Source organism: Gastrolobium bilobum, unplaced genomic scaffold (assembly GCF_033153095.1).
Source record: "Gastrolobium bilobum isolate Gb01-03AN ecotype WA unplaced genomic scaffold, APGP_CSIRO_Gbil_v1 utg1374, whole genome shotgun sequence".
NCBI lineage: Eukaryota > Viridiplantae > Streptophyta > Magnoliopsida > Fabales > Fabaceae > Gastrolobium > Gastrolobium bilobum.
This window is the reverse complement of record NW_026897474.1, coordinates 46588-61320: the sequence shown is the minus strand read 5'-3', so window position 1 is coordinate 61320 and position 14733 is coordinate 46588. Positions and strand designations below refer to the sequence as shown.

At 36.4% G+C, this 14733-nt stretch overlaps 1 non-coding gene across 1 annotated transcript; it reads right to left on the bottom strand.

Annotated features, from left to right (window-relative positions):
• Nucleotides 1-7366: 7366 nt before the first annotated feature.
• Nucleotides 7367-7472, bottom strand: LOC133307230 (small nucleolar RNA R71). The gene has a single exon (XR_009751017.1). It is a non-coding gene; the product is annotated as a small nucleolar RNA R71 (small nucleolar RNA).
• Between the last annotated feature and the right edge of the window lie 7261 nt (nucleotides 7473-14733).

Below are 14733 nucleotides of genomic sequence, written 5' to 3'. Positions count from 1 at the left end.
AAATATGAGTTCCAATCGATGAGATTTTTGAATAGACACCTTAGTCGCTCAAATCCGACACACGAAGTTAATACTTCAAGATTGTTGGAGGTTATGAGGTTGAGAGAGAATGGTTTAGAGATGCTTGAAGTATTACACAAAGAGACATCAAGTTTGGAATGCTTAACAGTGTTACCTCCAGCTTAGGAAACCCTAGATATAATGCAAGTTATTGGGCTCCAGCCCATATGGACCCAAATAACCGTGCTTTCACTTATTGGGCTTATATGTGAACATAATATTGGATTATATTATTAATATACTCAACATTACCTCTCCCCGTGCCCCTTGATAGTCAAAACGAGGATTGTAGCTCTAACGACTAGAAATTATTTTAAAATAAATAAATAAAAATATAGAGTCATCATCAATTTTATTTTATTTGGAAAACCTTTTATTTTAGCAAACTGGTCTTTAAAATTTTATTAAAGGTTCAGGAGTCTAATTATGCACAGAGAAGAGTGAAAACTTAATCTCATTGCACCATTGATACATCCGTTTAAAAATGGTTACCTTTAATTAATTGTGCAAATTATTAATAATTTTTAAAAATATTTTCTTTGTCCCTTAAAAGATAAATTTGATTATTTAGGAAAAAGGAAAACTAAATTATTAAACTTTTATTTTAGCTTGACGGAAAGTATTCCACTCCGACGTATTTTCTGGTGCAGTAAGGGATTCAAAGCTACGTCGTTCTTAAAAAATATATATGTGTGTGTTAGTTAATTTTAATTTTTTTAATGATAATCTTAGTTTAGAAGATTAATTAAATTTAGCCATTTTGAATCATCATGTTGTTGCAGCTAAAATAATTCTAGTAAAAGTCACGGAGTTAGCAAGCATCACGGCTAAACCACTCTTTTTAATTCTATTGTTATTATCATTGAAATTTTATAATAAATTAAGATAATTTTTGTGTCATCAAGTTGTCACAGTTAAAATGAATATAAGTAAAAGGCACAGAGAGTTAGCAAACCGTCACGGCTAAACCACTCTTCTTATTATCAAAATGTATTTAACTCTCTTTAATATTCTTTAAATTAGTACAGGAACAATAAAAGGAAATAATATTAATATTTCAAATTTATGATTAGACAAAACTAAAAACTCGGGTTTCCAAATAAAATTTAGATAAAGAAAATATATTAAATTATAATATATATATATATATATATATATATATATATATATATATATATATTCTAAAGTAAAACCATTTGTTGGCAAGTTTGCTGACGTGTCGCTTTCTCCACTTTGTGTTCACACTACTTAAACTTAATTTTTTTTCCTCTTTTGGAAACATTTTAAAAAAAATTAAATTAATTTAAATTAAAATTGTAATTAATTTATTTTTGTGAAAATAGTGCAGTTTTATTGCAGTTCAATTTTTCAATGCAACAAAAACCCACTACCTTCTGCCTTGGAAAATGTTGGGCCTATTCTATTTAGTGGTGCTTCTCAAATAGCGCATTGAGTTTTTGTATAAATAGGAAAGTGTTGCTTCTTATTTTTTTTTGGCTTGCCTGCATTTTTTTCTTCGTTTATGCGTGTGGGGGTTGTTCTATTGGTATCGTTTTCGATTTCTTTATTAACAAACGTTGTTCTTATGACATATTTTTTATTACATCTTTTTGTAGGGTTATCTTTTGGAGCAATATCTTGAAGAACATGTGCTTATCAAATAACACATTTAAGTTTTTGTATAAATAGGGAAGTGTAGCTTCTTCTTCTTTTTTGGCTTGCCTGCATTTTTTTCTTGGTTCGTGTATGTAGGGGTTGTTCTATTGGTATCATTTTCAGTTTCTTTTTTTCTACATAGTTTTATCCATTATTTGTGTATGTATAGTTTTCTATTTTAATAGCAATGACGCATTTAGTATGGCCAACCCTATCAAGTTTGTTCTCACTTCATTTGTTTGTGATATGAAGTACTATTTTGCAACACCAAGGCGCTACAGCAGAAATCAAGAGATGGCTCCATTATTTCGATCCCACAAGGATATGAGATTGTTTGCTACAAGTTACTTATTTGTATCATTTGTGTAATTGGTTGCAGTATTTAAATTTTGAAAAATTATACTCTTATGTTGCATAAGATTCATCTCTCATGTAATACTCACATAAAAATATATGCCTTTTTTTTCTCCGTCTTTTTGAAAAAAAAATTGGTGGGTGAACTGGGATATCAATGAATGCTCTCACATGGATGGTGTATTCAGTTAGACTGGGATTGTCAATGGCATAGAAATTGTAGAAGATTACTTTGCACATAAACATTGTTGCTGGTTTCATGTTAAACTGATGATACTAAACGAAAATTTTATTCATCATGTGAACAATTTAAAAAACAATTTAAAAAATATGTATAGTTGATTAAAAAATGATTTAAATTCAAAATTTAAATAAATAAAAAAAGAAATGACATATCTGTATCTATACCAAAGGAAAATCATTCTTTGGCAAGTTTGCTGACGTGTCGCTTTCTCCTTCAATATCAACTTTGTATTCACACTACAAACCACTTTAATTTTTTCCACTTTTAGAAACATTTTAAATTTGAATTTTTTATTTGATAGGTGGGAAAAGAGTTTAGCATTCATTAAAAAATATTTCACTTTTCAAATTTGAATTTTGGAATTTGAACTTGATGTGTGGGAAAATAGTTCATCATTCATTACAAATATAAAATTACACTACTTTCTGCATTGGAAAGTGTTGAGTCTATTAATTTCGCTACATTCAAGAAAAACTATAATAACAATGAAACCACTTTAAAATATTTCCTATTTAATAAGTTTCTAAATTCGAAATTTTAATTCTACTACTTCTTGATGCATTCAAATTAGTTATGTCTATTAATGATATTGGCCCAACTCATACATCTTTGAAGCCACTTTTATATTTTTCTCGGGTCGTTGGAAACGAAAACAACCATCAGAGATCCAAAACTCTGGAAACTAAGCGACTAACTTCCAAAAAATCAGACCAAGAGACCAAGGGCTATTGAAACCGCTATAACCAATTTTTCAGGCCACCCAAAACTTGCCACACTTCTTTTAAACTAACCATCTCAGAGTAATTATAGGCTTTTTGCACAAGATAACTAATACATTTCAAAGTGATTAAATGCTTTCAGCCTAACATTTCAAAACTTGATACATGACAGATTCCATCTTCGCGGTTCATATAACACCTCGTACTTCTAAAACCTATATTATATATTAAAATGTGGATTAAAGGGTAGGATTAGTGAAAATCCTGAAACTAAAATCAAAATACAAAGGAAGGGTAAAATGGTGATTTGCAAAACACGTAACCCTAGGAAAGCAAAATGGAGTAGGAGGTCTCAAATGGGAAAATTAACCCTGGAAATTGATCCAGAACGAAAAAATTGAGTGGTTAGGCAAGTTTCTGGAAATTTGGTGAATAGTGTTTTTACCGGATAAAAATATCGCGGTACAGTTGCACCATAAAGCGTGTCGAATGAATTTTGAGCTCTAGGTTTGGATATAAGTTATAAATGGTACTTAGGACTAGGAAATATGATTTCTAGTGAAAATTGATGGAAATTAGAGTGTTTGGGGAAGCGTGCACACAACGCGCGTAACAGCTTAAAACTGCGATTTTCCCGAACGATCGGAAAATTCCGGATTCATCTGATTAATGGAAATTAAAGGACAATGGTTAATGTTAAAAATTAAAGTCTCTAAATAGTTTAAGAAATTATGGACGTTAAGCGAAATATGCGGGAGATTTGAATTAGTTTGAATCGTGTGAGGTGACGGTGGGACCCACCCCACTTAAGTGATAAGATGACAACATGTCAAATAGAAATATTCATCATCTTTTCCCCTCTTATCTCTCCAAAACTCGCGGCCCTTCCCCTTCCATGACCAAGTTTGTGCAAAAATTTCTTTTCCTCCAAACTCAATCAATACTAACTCAAATCCAACAAAGTTTGTCATCGAACTTTAAGTAGAGGACCATCCAAACACAACCATGGTAATCTCGAGTCTTGAAACTCACTAAATTGGGAGAAAATTCACAAATTCAGCTGCGGCCATTGGAGGATTTTTGGAGTTCTTGAGTTGTGTGTTTAAGCCATTGCTTGGATATCACTTGGAGGAGTCCTATGCCTAGCTTGTGGGTAAGTTTTAACACTTTTGATTGATTGGATTGATAGATCAAAATTCATGAACCCTAGAACTATTTTGCATGATTGATGTAGTTAGAGAGCTCAAATTGAAATTGTGTATTAGATGAAAGTGACTTAGAATGATGTTTTAGAGTGATTGAAGTCATGAAAATTGTTGATGAATTTGGTTGATAACTTAGGCAATTTTGAGTTGTGATTTCATGACTTTGTGAAATGACCTTTTGGTATGATTGTGTAAGTGTGTTGCGGAGTGTTTGTATGAGTAAATTATAGGATTGTAAGGTGTGTGAAAGTATTAAATTGGATTGAATACCCTTTGGTTGGTGAGCATGATGAATTCAGCCATTATAGGGTATATAGGGCTTGATGATGCACAAATTGTTTAATTCATGTTGTGTGATTGGAGATGGTATTTAGATGGGTGGTGTGTTGAGTTGATGCATTGAGTTGGAAGGAAAATTATTAGGTGATGTGTGTGAGTATGCTTCGGCCATTAGAGGGGAATTAAGGAAAATTGGTGCTATCATGGTTTAAATTGAATTAAGGACTTAAAGTGGTGTTGTGGTAACCTTAGGAAACCATGGGAACCTTGAAAAATAATTAAGAAAATTGTTAGGTAAATTAGGCCTAAATGGCCGAACCTATTCATGTGGGGAGGTGGGAATTTGATGTTTTGTAATCTTGATAATTGCACCGTGTATTGATGATCTTTGTGTGATTATTGTAGGTTGTCTCCCACGGACGAAAATTTAGAGCTTTGAGCTTGGTGGGTTGCCTTTGGTCCTTGATCAAATGGATTTTGGTAAGTGGTCATGATTATATGCATGAATATTCAATGAGCATGTGTATGCTTTTGATTGATTATAATTGTGTCGGAAATGGCCTATGTGTAGGCATTTCTTGAAGTACCAAGCTCGGGGACGTATTGAATTGGAGCTATCAAGCAAGAAGGATTAATCAGGTAATCCCTTGGTACTGGGGTTTAATCCTCGTGTGTGCTCAACCATGCCTCTTGAAGGTAGTGGTTGGAGGTGTATGTTGGTAGTATAGTATAACATGATAATGCATATTTGTATGTATGGTGGTACATAGGATGTACCGTGTCTCTGGCCAGTAGACAGTTTGCCTTCGGACGTTATGGACTTCTATTGGATAGGTCTCCATGAGGGAGTTTCAGTTGACCTGGAGTCGTGGTGTGTGATGTGCTTCTGGCATATGTAGTTTTCCAAGCTAAAAAGGATAAGGATTAAGTCATAAAGAGCAGTTTATTTACATATTTGCTTAGTATGTTGACTTTTCCATTTCAATGATATTTCTCACCTATTTGTTATGTTTATATAGGGAGAAAAAAGAAGAAAACGAAATTTTAAAAGACGGTTGGCATGAATCTGCATGAATATTGGTTCTGAGCTGCATCAGATTTTTCTGGGCCATATGCCAGAGAGACTTGGCGCCATAGTGGCGCGGTTTGGCGCCAGATGGGTTGCTGGGCCATCTTCCAGGGATGTGGCACGGTTCTGCGCTACAGTGGCGCGATCCCGCGCCAAGTTGCGAGAAAAAAATCACCGTGTCTTTTAAGGGCAATTTTGGAAGACGATATGTGAGAACTATAAAAAGGAGGTTTCATGATAGAAAAAGGGATTCGACTTTTGGACGTCAAAGAGAAAGAAAACAAGGATTTCATAAGGAGGAGAGGAACGGAGGATTGTTTTTAGTCTTCCTTTTTGTAATTACACTCTTCATCTTTATGTTTTATAATTTTATGTCAGCTATGAAAATGGTTGGCTAGTACTCTTTATTGTAGTTAGGGTCACAAACCCTATGTGAACCCTTGTTACAATGGATTGGTTTATAATTACTCTTTTATATATTTATATTTATCTCTACTCTGTGAGTAATTTATATCTTCTTTGTTAGGATTGATCAATCTAATAGTTGATGATAGTTTGAGGGTAAGAACCCTATATAAGAATATTGGGGTTTTTGATCTTGAAAGGGAGTAGGATAACAATTTGTATGCGTGCTAGGAATAGACGTGTATAACATTGCAGATGTTTAATTTATCGTTCTCATTGCTTAATTTCATGAGAAACATCGCAAGGAATTGGGGTTTCAATTGGGATTAAAGGGTTAACCTTGCAAGGGATTGAAGGTTAACTATTTAATAATTTTTAGATGATAAATGATCTGAGTATTTATTTAAATGAGTATTTTAAATCAATCTAGAGTAAAAGGTGGGATCACATGGTTATTGCACTCTAGCTACAATGCCTTCTCATATTTTATAAAATCAATCTCTGTTTTATTTTTCACAACAAAAATTCCAAAAATACGTTTTTATCTTAGTTCTTATTATTACTCAAATTCACAATATTTTGTCACATTTATTTGAACTCTTCCCGTCTTAAAAGGAACGATTATTTGATATTTGATCACAATCCCTGTGGAGACGATACTCTTCTTATCACTGTATTACTTGTGCGATAGGTATACTTGCCGGGTAGCATCAAGTTTTGGTGTTTCTTATATCATATAATCTTGATCTTTAAGATTGGATTTTGTGAATATTTTTATTTTTATTTTATTTTTGTTTTATTTGAAAAGCGCTACTAATCTCTTTCTTGAGTTGTATGCGAGGTAAAACTGCAGAATTTCTGTTTGATCCTGAGATTGCAAAGACCGAAAGGAGAAATAGAAAGCTTGCTCGGAAAAAGCTTCAGTTCAAAGAAATTGATACTCTGTCTGAAGAGACTCAGGAGACACCAGTTGGATCATCAATCATGGCAGCAAATAATGATGAAGAAAATCCACTCATGGATATTATTCTTACTCCAGCTTTTAATAGGCCGAACTCAAGCATTGTCCATCCGGTAATTGGTAACAATAATTGGGAGCTTAAGTCTTCTACTATTCAATTGGTGAAGAGAGCCCAGTTTGGAGGAGGAGAGAATGAAGATCCTCACAGATTCATAGACAGATTTCTCATGGCCTGTGACTCAACCAAACATCCTCAAGTGTCCAATGATGCAATCCGGTTGAGGTTGTTCCCTTTTGCTGTTAAGGGAAAGGCTCTTAGTTGGTTGGAAAGGCAGCCTGCACGTAGCATTCCTACATGGGATGATATGTCTCAAAAGTTCTTTGCTGAATTCTTTTCTATGGAGAGATATAATCAGATGGTGAATGATATTACTAATTTCACTCAGTTAGAGGGTGAAACTATGTGTGCAACTTGGAACAGATTCAAGGATTTAATGAGGAGGTGTCCTCATTATAACTTGACTGCTGGAAATCAAGTGAGAATATTTTTCAATGGTTGTACACCTGATATTCGGATGGTGTTGAATGGTGCAACATGTGGTACTATTAAATCCTTGAGAGCAAATGAGACTCTTGAGCTGATTGAGAGAATGGCCGCCAATGAAAATGAAGGTTTTCCATCTAAGCCAAAGAGAGGTATTCTTCAGCTGAAAGGCAATGATGTTGTGCTATCTGAAAATAAGCTACTATCTCAGCAAATTGCGAATTTGACTTCAAGGCTTGATAAGATGCAGATTTCTGGCGTTCAGGATAAAGCTGCTGCTGTTGTGTGTGAATATTGCCAGGAAAATCATGAGTCTAATGAATGTCCTTCTTTGCTGTCTTCTGATCCTCCTCAACAAATGCAGGTGAATGGCATTTGGTATGATCAAAAACCTCCGCAGCAAAATATTCCAAGAAATCAGAATTTTTTTGCTGGAAGTAATAATTTTCAAAGGAAGGTTCAGGGAATTGGTCTTGATTTCAAGTCTAACAACTATTTGCAGCCTCCACCAATCTAAACTAGGGAACCTTCTGATTTGGAGAAGCTAGTAGGACAAATGGCTCAGCATTCTAATGCTTTCATGGAAGAGACTAGAGCTAATACAAAGAACACAAATGCATCTATCAGAAATTTGGAGAATCAAATTGGCCAACTAGCTAAACAAATTACTGATAGAGCTCCAGGTACTTTCCCTAGCAATACAATTACTAATCCGAAGGAAGATTGTATGGCCATCACAACTAGAAGTGGTAAAGTGGTGGTAGCCCCAAAAAAGCCAAACATAAATGTGGGAGCTGATGAGAAGCTTAAAGAGGTTGAGGAGCCATAAAAAGAAGTTGTGATTCCTTCTAAGGTTGTGAAACCTCTTCAGAAAAGTGAAGAAGAAGCGCAACTGATTGTTGCTGAAAAGAAGAAATTTGAGATGAGTCCTGGATATGTGAGAGTCATGGCACCTTATCCTGAAAGATTCAAGAAAGATGCTCAGAAGCAGCAGTACGACAGATTTCTTGATATCTTCAAAAAGTTGCATATCAACATTCCCTTTGCTGAAGCTCTGGCTAGTATGCCTAATTATGCTAAATTCATGAAGGATCTCTTGTCAAGGAAGCACAAGTTGCAAGAGTGCCAAATTGTAGCACTTACTGAGGAGTGCAATGCTATTATTACAAGGAAATTTTCTCCTAAGCTTCGTGATCCTGGAAGTTTCAACATTCCTATTGAAATTGGTAACACTAAAATTGGCCGGGCATTATGCGATCTTAGGGCTAGCATTAATTTGATGCCTCTTTCTGTTTGTAAATCATTGGGGATCACTGAGTTGAAACCTACTTTGGTATCTCTTCAACTTGCTGATAGATCTATAAGGAAGCCTAGTGGTATTATTGAAGATGTCCTTGTGAAAGTGGACAAATTCATATTTCCAGCAGATTTTGTGGTGTTGGACATGGAAGAGGAAGCTGAAATGCCTCTTTTGCTGGGTAAACCTTTCTTGGCTACTGCTCGGGCTATGATTGATGTTGAACAAGGGAAGCTCGAGTTAAGAATGAATGATGAGACTATCACCATCAATGTCTTTGATTCTATGAGACAAGCTTCCGATAAAGGTGATTGTTTCAGACTTGATATTTTAAAAGAAGAGGTGAAAGAAGAGAGATCTCCTATTCAGGACCTTGATGAAGAACTTGAGGCACATGATATTGTTCCTGTTAAGGAAGAAAAGAGTGTTGTGTTTGAGGTTCTTGAGAAGAAGGATTCTGACAAAGAAGATGGTGCCCCAAAAGTAGAGTTAAAGGAGCTGCCTGAAACTCTGAAATACATCTTCTTGGGTGATGAGGAGACTTACCCTCTCATCATTAATAAGGGGTTGTCTTCTGAGCAAGAAAGGAGGTTGACAGAAGTTCTGAAGGAACACAAGACCGCCATAGTGCGGTCCATTTCTGATTTGAAGGGTATAGATCCTTCTTTTTGTACCCATAAAATTCTCATGGAGGATGATGTCAAACCTGTGAGGCAACCTCAAAGAAGTCTTAATCCTACAATGAAGGAGGTAGTGAGAAAGGAAGTGGTGAAACTTCTTGATGCTGGTATGATTTACCCGATTTCATATACTGGTTGGGTAAGTCCAGTGAAGACTGTTCCGAAGAAGGGAGGCATCACTGCGGTCCACAACGAAAAAAATGAACTAATTCTGACCATAATTATTACTGGTTGGAGGATGTGTGTGGATTACCGGAGTTTGAATGCCACAAAAAGGAGGACCTGTGAGAGAGACACCGAGACTCTGTCTCTCAAAGAAAACAATACTTGAAAAAGGTAAACGTCATGCTCGTGACGTTAAACAAGCGTTCATTGGGAGGCAACCCAATGTAGAGTTTATTTATTATTATTATTTTATTTTCTAGTTAGTTATTTGTTTCCTTTGAACCTCTTGCTATGTTGACTATCTGGATTAAAATGCTGAGTTTTATGCTAAGATGCATTGACATATTGTTTTCTGAATTTGATTCCAACTGTTGCTTTATTCTATTTTAGTTTTGAGATAAAGTTGGAATCAAATATGGGAATAGTGGTGTGCTATATACTCTCGGTTTGATTACTTGTGATCTAATTTCCCTATTGTCATATTCTGTGCATTGGGAATTTTTTCTGGTTTTCAGGGTTCATAAGCTGGAAAGTCTAAGAAAAAAACTGGCGGCACCAAAAAGGGCTAAGACTTCTGCTTCTGCATCTTTTGATGATTTCCGGTTTGTTTCTGCGAAAGCCCAGGAAACCATCAGTTCCTTCGTTTGCTGAGTCATCCCATGTTGCTGAGGGAGATGACATGGAGGATTGATTATATCTCCTTACTGTCGGAGATTTATTGTATATATTTTTAGTTTACTTTTGTCTTTTGCTGTTTTTAGTGGTGACCTTTAGGTTGATGTTAAGGTCACTTAGACTATATTTTGGGTTGTATATGTCCTCATACTCTGATATTGTGCTACTCTTACTATTATCCATCCTATGCTGTTTGTTCTATAGTGCAGATGTGATAAGTCTTGGGTTTAGTTATTGCTGGGGATAACAATTTTCTAAATCTGGGAATGGAGAAGCATTGTCATGCAGAATAGTTGCAGGAGTGGAAATGCACTTTATATCAGGGGAGATATTCTAACCCGTTTTTATTTTATTTTTCTTAGTATTTGTTATTTTTCTTAGTATTTTGATTGGTCTTGGAAAATATTTTCTGAGCAAGTCCCAGGTTTAAATATGCTTTCCCTAGTTAATTTGACTGATTTCATCATAGAAAGCATGTATTGTATGAACTTTTGCCATGATATTGCATAGGCATGAGTAGAATTCATGATTGCTCGTTTGTCTGAATTTTGTGTTTGAAAGATTAATGATGCCTGATGTTTCTTTTGAGAGTCTAGCTTGATACCATAGCTGGTGAGGTCTTGTGCTTAAACACTTATTTTTATTTGTTGTAAATAATAATTATTTAGTTATTATTTAGTCATTTATTTGTTGTATTGGGCCAAGCCCATTAGGTTAAAATTAGGTCAAGTATTCTCTATAAATAGAGAACCCTTTGTACAGATTATTTACAATTCTATAATATATTAGAATACCCATTTTCAAGTTGGTATCAGAGCTCTCGATCTGAGGGCTTTGCTTCCGCACATATTATCTTCTTTTTTAACAAAACCCTAATTTCTTTGCCTCTTGCCGCCATCAGCCGCCACCGAAAAAATTTTCCGGGGACCATTTGGACCAAGGGGACCATTGTTGACCTTATTTTTCCTCAGATCTATCATTCTACGCACTGTTCCTCCGCCACAAACGACCGAAACACCTCCGACCGCCTCCAATCAGATCTATCTTCACCGTTTGGACCACTTTCCGGCGACTTTTCAACCGCGACCACCCACAGACAGGTGCGCGCTCACCGGACGACCACACCAAAAAAATCTCAGCCGGCGAATCCCCTCCATGCGCTCTCACGCGCCGCCCCTTTCCCGGCGAGTGAATCCCACGCGCAGCTCCTTTCTCCGGCGCGTGGAGGCGCGTGCGGCCGTGTTTTTGGACCGGACCACCACCATTCTTCTCGTCTTCTTGTCTTCTGTCTGGATCTGTAATTATTTTTCTGATCAGAGGTCATTTGATATTCTGTTTGGTTGATTTTATCGCTGGTTGTTAACTTTTTTTGTTAAAGAATGGCCGAGCATGATAGTTCTTCGATCTTATCTGGTAAGATCACACGTTCTATATCTCTTCTTGCTTCTTGCACTGATTTTAAAACCTCATGGATTTTGGATTCTGGTGCAACTGATCATATGGCTTGTCGTACTGAGTTGTTTTGTTTTTATCATCCTACTGTTGGTAGTCATACTATATCCGTAGCTGATGGATCCCATAAATCAGTTATTGGTTATGGTAACATTCAAATTCAAATTCAACCTTCCTTGTTTCTTAAAAATGTTCTTTATGTTCCTCAGCTTTCTACTAATCTTATCTCCACTCAAAAACTTACAACTGATTTGAATTGTTCTATCACATTTTTTCCTTCTCATTGTCTTATTCAGGATCTTACCACGAAGAAGACAATTGGAGTTGCTAATGAACAGGATGGGTTGTATCATCTCCTTCCAGACCATGCTAGCAAAAATCATTTATTAATGACACGTCATCCTTCTACTGCAGAGTCTATGATTTGGCTCCATCACAAGCGTCTGGGGCATCCACCATTTAGTCTTTTGAAGTCTATGTTCCCCTCTCTGTTTCTCAATAAGTCGGTTGAGACCTTTCATTGTGATATTTGTGAATTTGCAAAACACCATCGAGTGTCATTTCCTTCTAGCACTATTAAAAGCAGGGAACCTTTTTCTCTTATCCATTCTGATGTTTGGGGCCCTTCTAAAGTGCACAGTGTTTCAGGTGCAAGGTGGTTTGTTTCTTTTATTGACGATTGTACTCGGATAACATGGATATACTTGATGAAAGAAAAGTCTGAAGTACCAGAGATATTTATTCGGTTTCATCACATGGTTGAGACTCAGTTTGGTAAGGGTATTAAGAGACTCAGATCTGATAATGGTACTGAGTACGTCAATCAACGCCTATCACAATTCATTTCAGACAGAGGTATGATTCATGAGCTCACATGTGTTGATACCCCTCAACAAAACGGGGTTGCTGAAAGAAAAAATCGTCACCTTCTTGAAGTTGCTAGAGCACTACTTTTCCAGACATCTGTTCCTAGTTCTTATTGGGGAGAAGCAGTATTAGCTGCAACTTTTTTGATCAACCGTTTACCTTCACGGGTCCTTAACAATATCAGTCCTATTCATTCCATGACTTCCTTCTTTCCTTCTATTCCCATATTGCAGAGCCTTCCACCAAGAGTGTTTGGATGTGTTGCCTTTGTCCATGTTCATAAACAACATCGGAGTAAGTTGGATCCTAGGGCTCTTAAGTGTGTCTTCCTTGGTTATAACCCTTATAAAAAAGGGTACAAGTGTTATCATCCACCAAGTCGAAATTTTTTTGTTTCTATGGATGTCACCTTTCAAGAATCTGAATCTTATTTCCTGGGTCCTCATCGTCAGGGGGAGAATAGTTCTTCAGAAGACTCGTCCCCTTCCTTCTTTGAGTCTGGATCAATCTTCTCTCTTCCTAGTGTGTCTGCTCCTGGTGTGTCAGAACCTTCAAATACACCTGAGATACAACCCATACTGTCTCACCAGCAACCTCAATCGTCTGAACCACTGGTAAATCCTGAATCTCCTATTTCTTTTGAGTCTCCTGAATCTCCTGTTTCTGATTCTAATATTATTTCCTCTCATGATTTGTCTATTTCTTCTGATATCTCTAATGACTTACCCATTGCTTCTACTTCTGATAACTTACCTATTGCTCTTAGAAAAGGAAAAAGATCTTGTCACAAGAAAACTTGTTCCTCCTGTCCCTCTTGTACTCAATACCCTATCTCCCACTTTGTTTCCTCTGCTAATCTTTCTGTGCAGCACAAAAGCTTTGTTTCAGCACTAGATTCTATTGCAATCCTAAAATCAGTACATGAAGCCTTGAAAGATAGGAATTGGGCTCAAGCCATGCAAGAGGAGATGAATGCTTTGGAGAAAAATAAAACATGGGAGGTTATTGATAGACCCAACGGAAAGAAAGCAGTAGGGTGCAGATGGGTTTATACCCCGAAATATAATTCTGATGGCACTCTTGAGAGATATAAGGCTCGATTAGTGGCCAAAGGTTACACTCAAACCTATGGCATTGATTATGAAGAAACCTTTGCTCCAGTTGCAAAGATGAATACAGTGAGAATCTTATTATCCCTTGCTGCCCATTACAATTGGGATATAAATCAATTTGATGTGAAAAATGCTTTCCTCAATGGTGAGTTAGAATAAGAAGTCTACATGGAAATCCCGCCTGGTTTTGATTCTGTGAAGGGGGAAAATAAAGTTTGTAGATTAAAAAAGGCCTTGTATGGATTGAAGCAGTCACCTCGTGCTTGGTTTGGAAGATTTACTAAGGTTATGATGACCTTAGGATACAGACAGAGCCAAGGAGATCACACTCTTTTCTTCAAGCACTCCCAAAATGGGAAGCTTACTGTGCTCCTTGTATATGTTGATGATATTATTATCACAGGTGATGATTTTGTGGAGAGACAGATTCTGCAAACACGGCTTGCCTCTGAGTTTGAAATCAAAGACCTTGGGAAACTGAGATATTTCCTAGGGATAGAAGTAGTTCATTCAAGCAAAGGAATTTTTATCAGCCAGAGGAAATATGTTCTTGATCTTCTCAAAGAAGCAGGAAAGCTCGGGTGTAAACCCTCTAATACTCCTATTGAGCAGAATCACAAGATGGGCTATGAAGAAGAGAGTCCTCCAGTTGATAAAGGACAATATCAACGGCTAGTTGGGAAATTGATATGTCTGGCCCATACTAGACCAGACCTAGCTTATGCTGTTAGTGTTGTCAGTCAGTTTATGCACGATCCAAAAGAAAAACACATGCAGGCAGTAAAGAGAATTCTTCAGTATCTTAAAGGTACTCCTGGTAAAGGATTGTTATTCCGACGTGATGGCAATCTATCTTTAGAAGTCTACACAGATGCTGATTATGCTGGATCCGTGACTGACTGTCGTTCTACCACTGGTTATTGCATGTTTCTTTGCGGTAACTTGGTGACATGGAGAAGTAAGAAACAAGATGTGGTTGCCAGATCAAG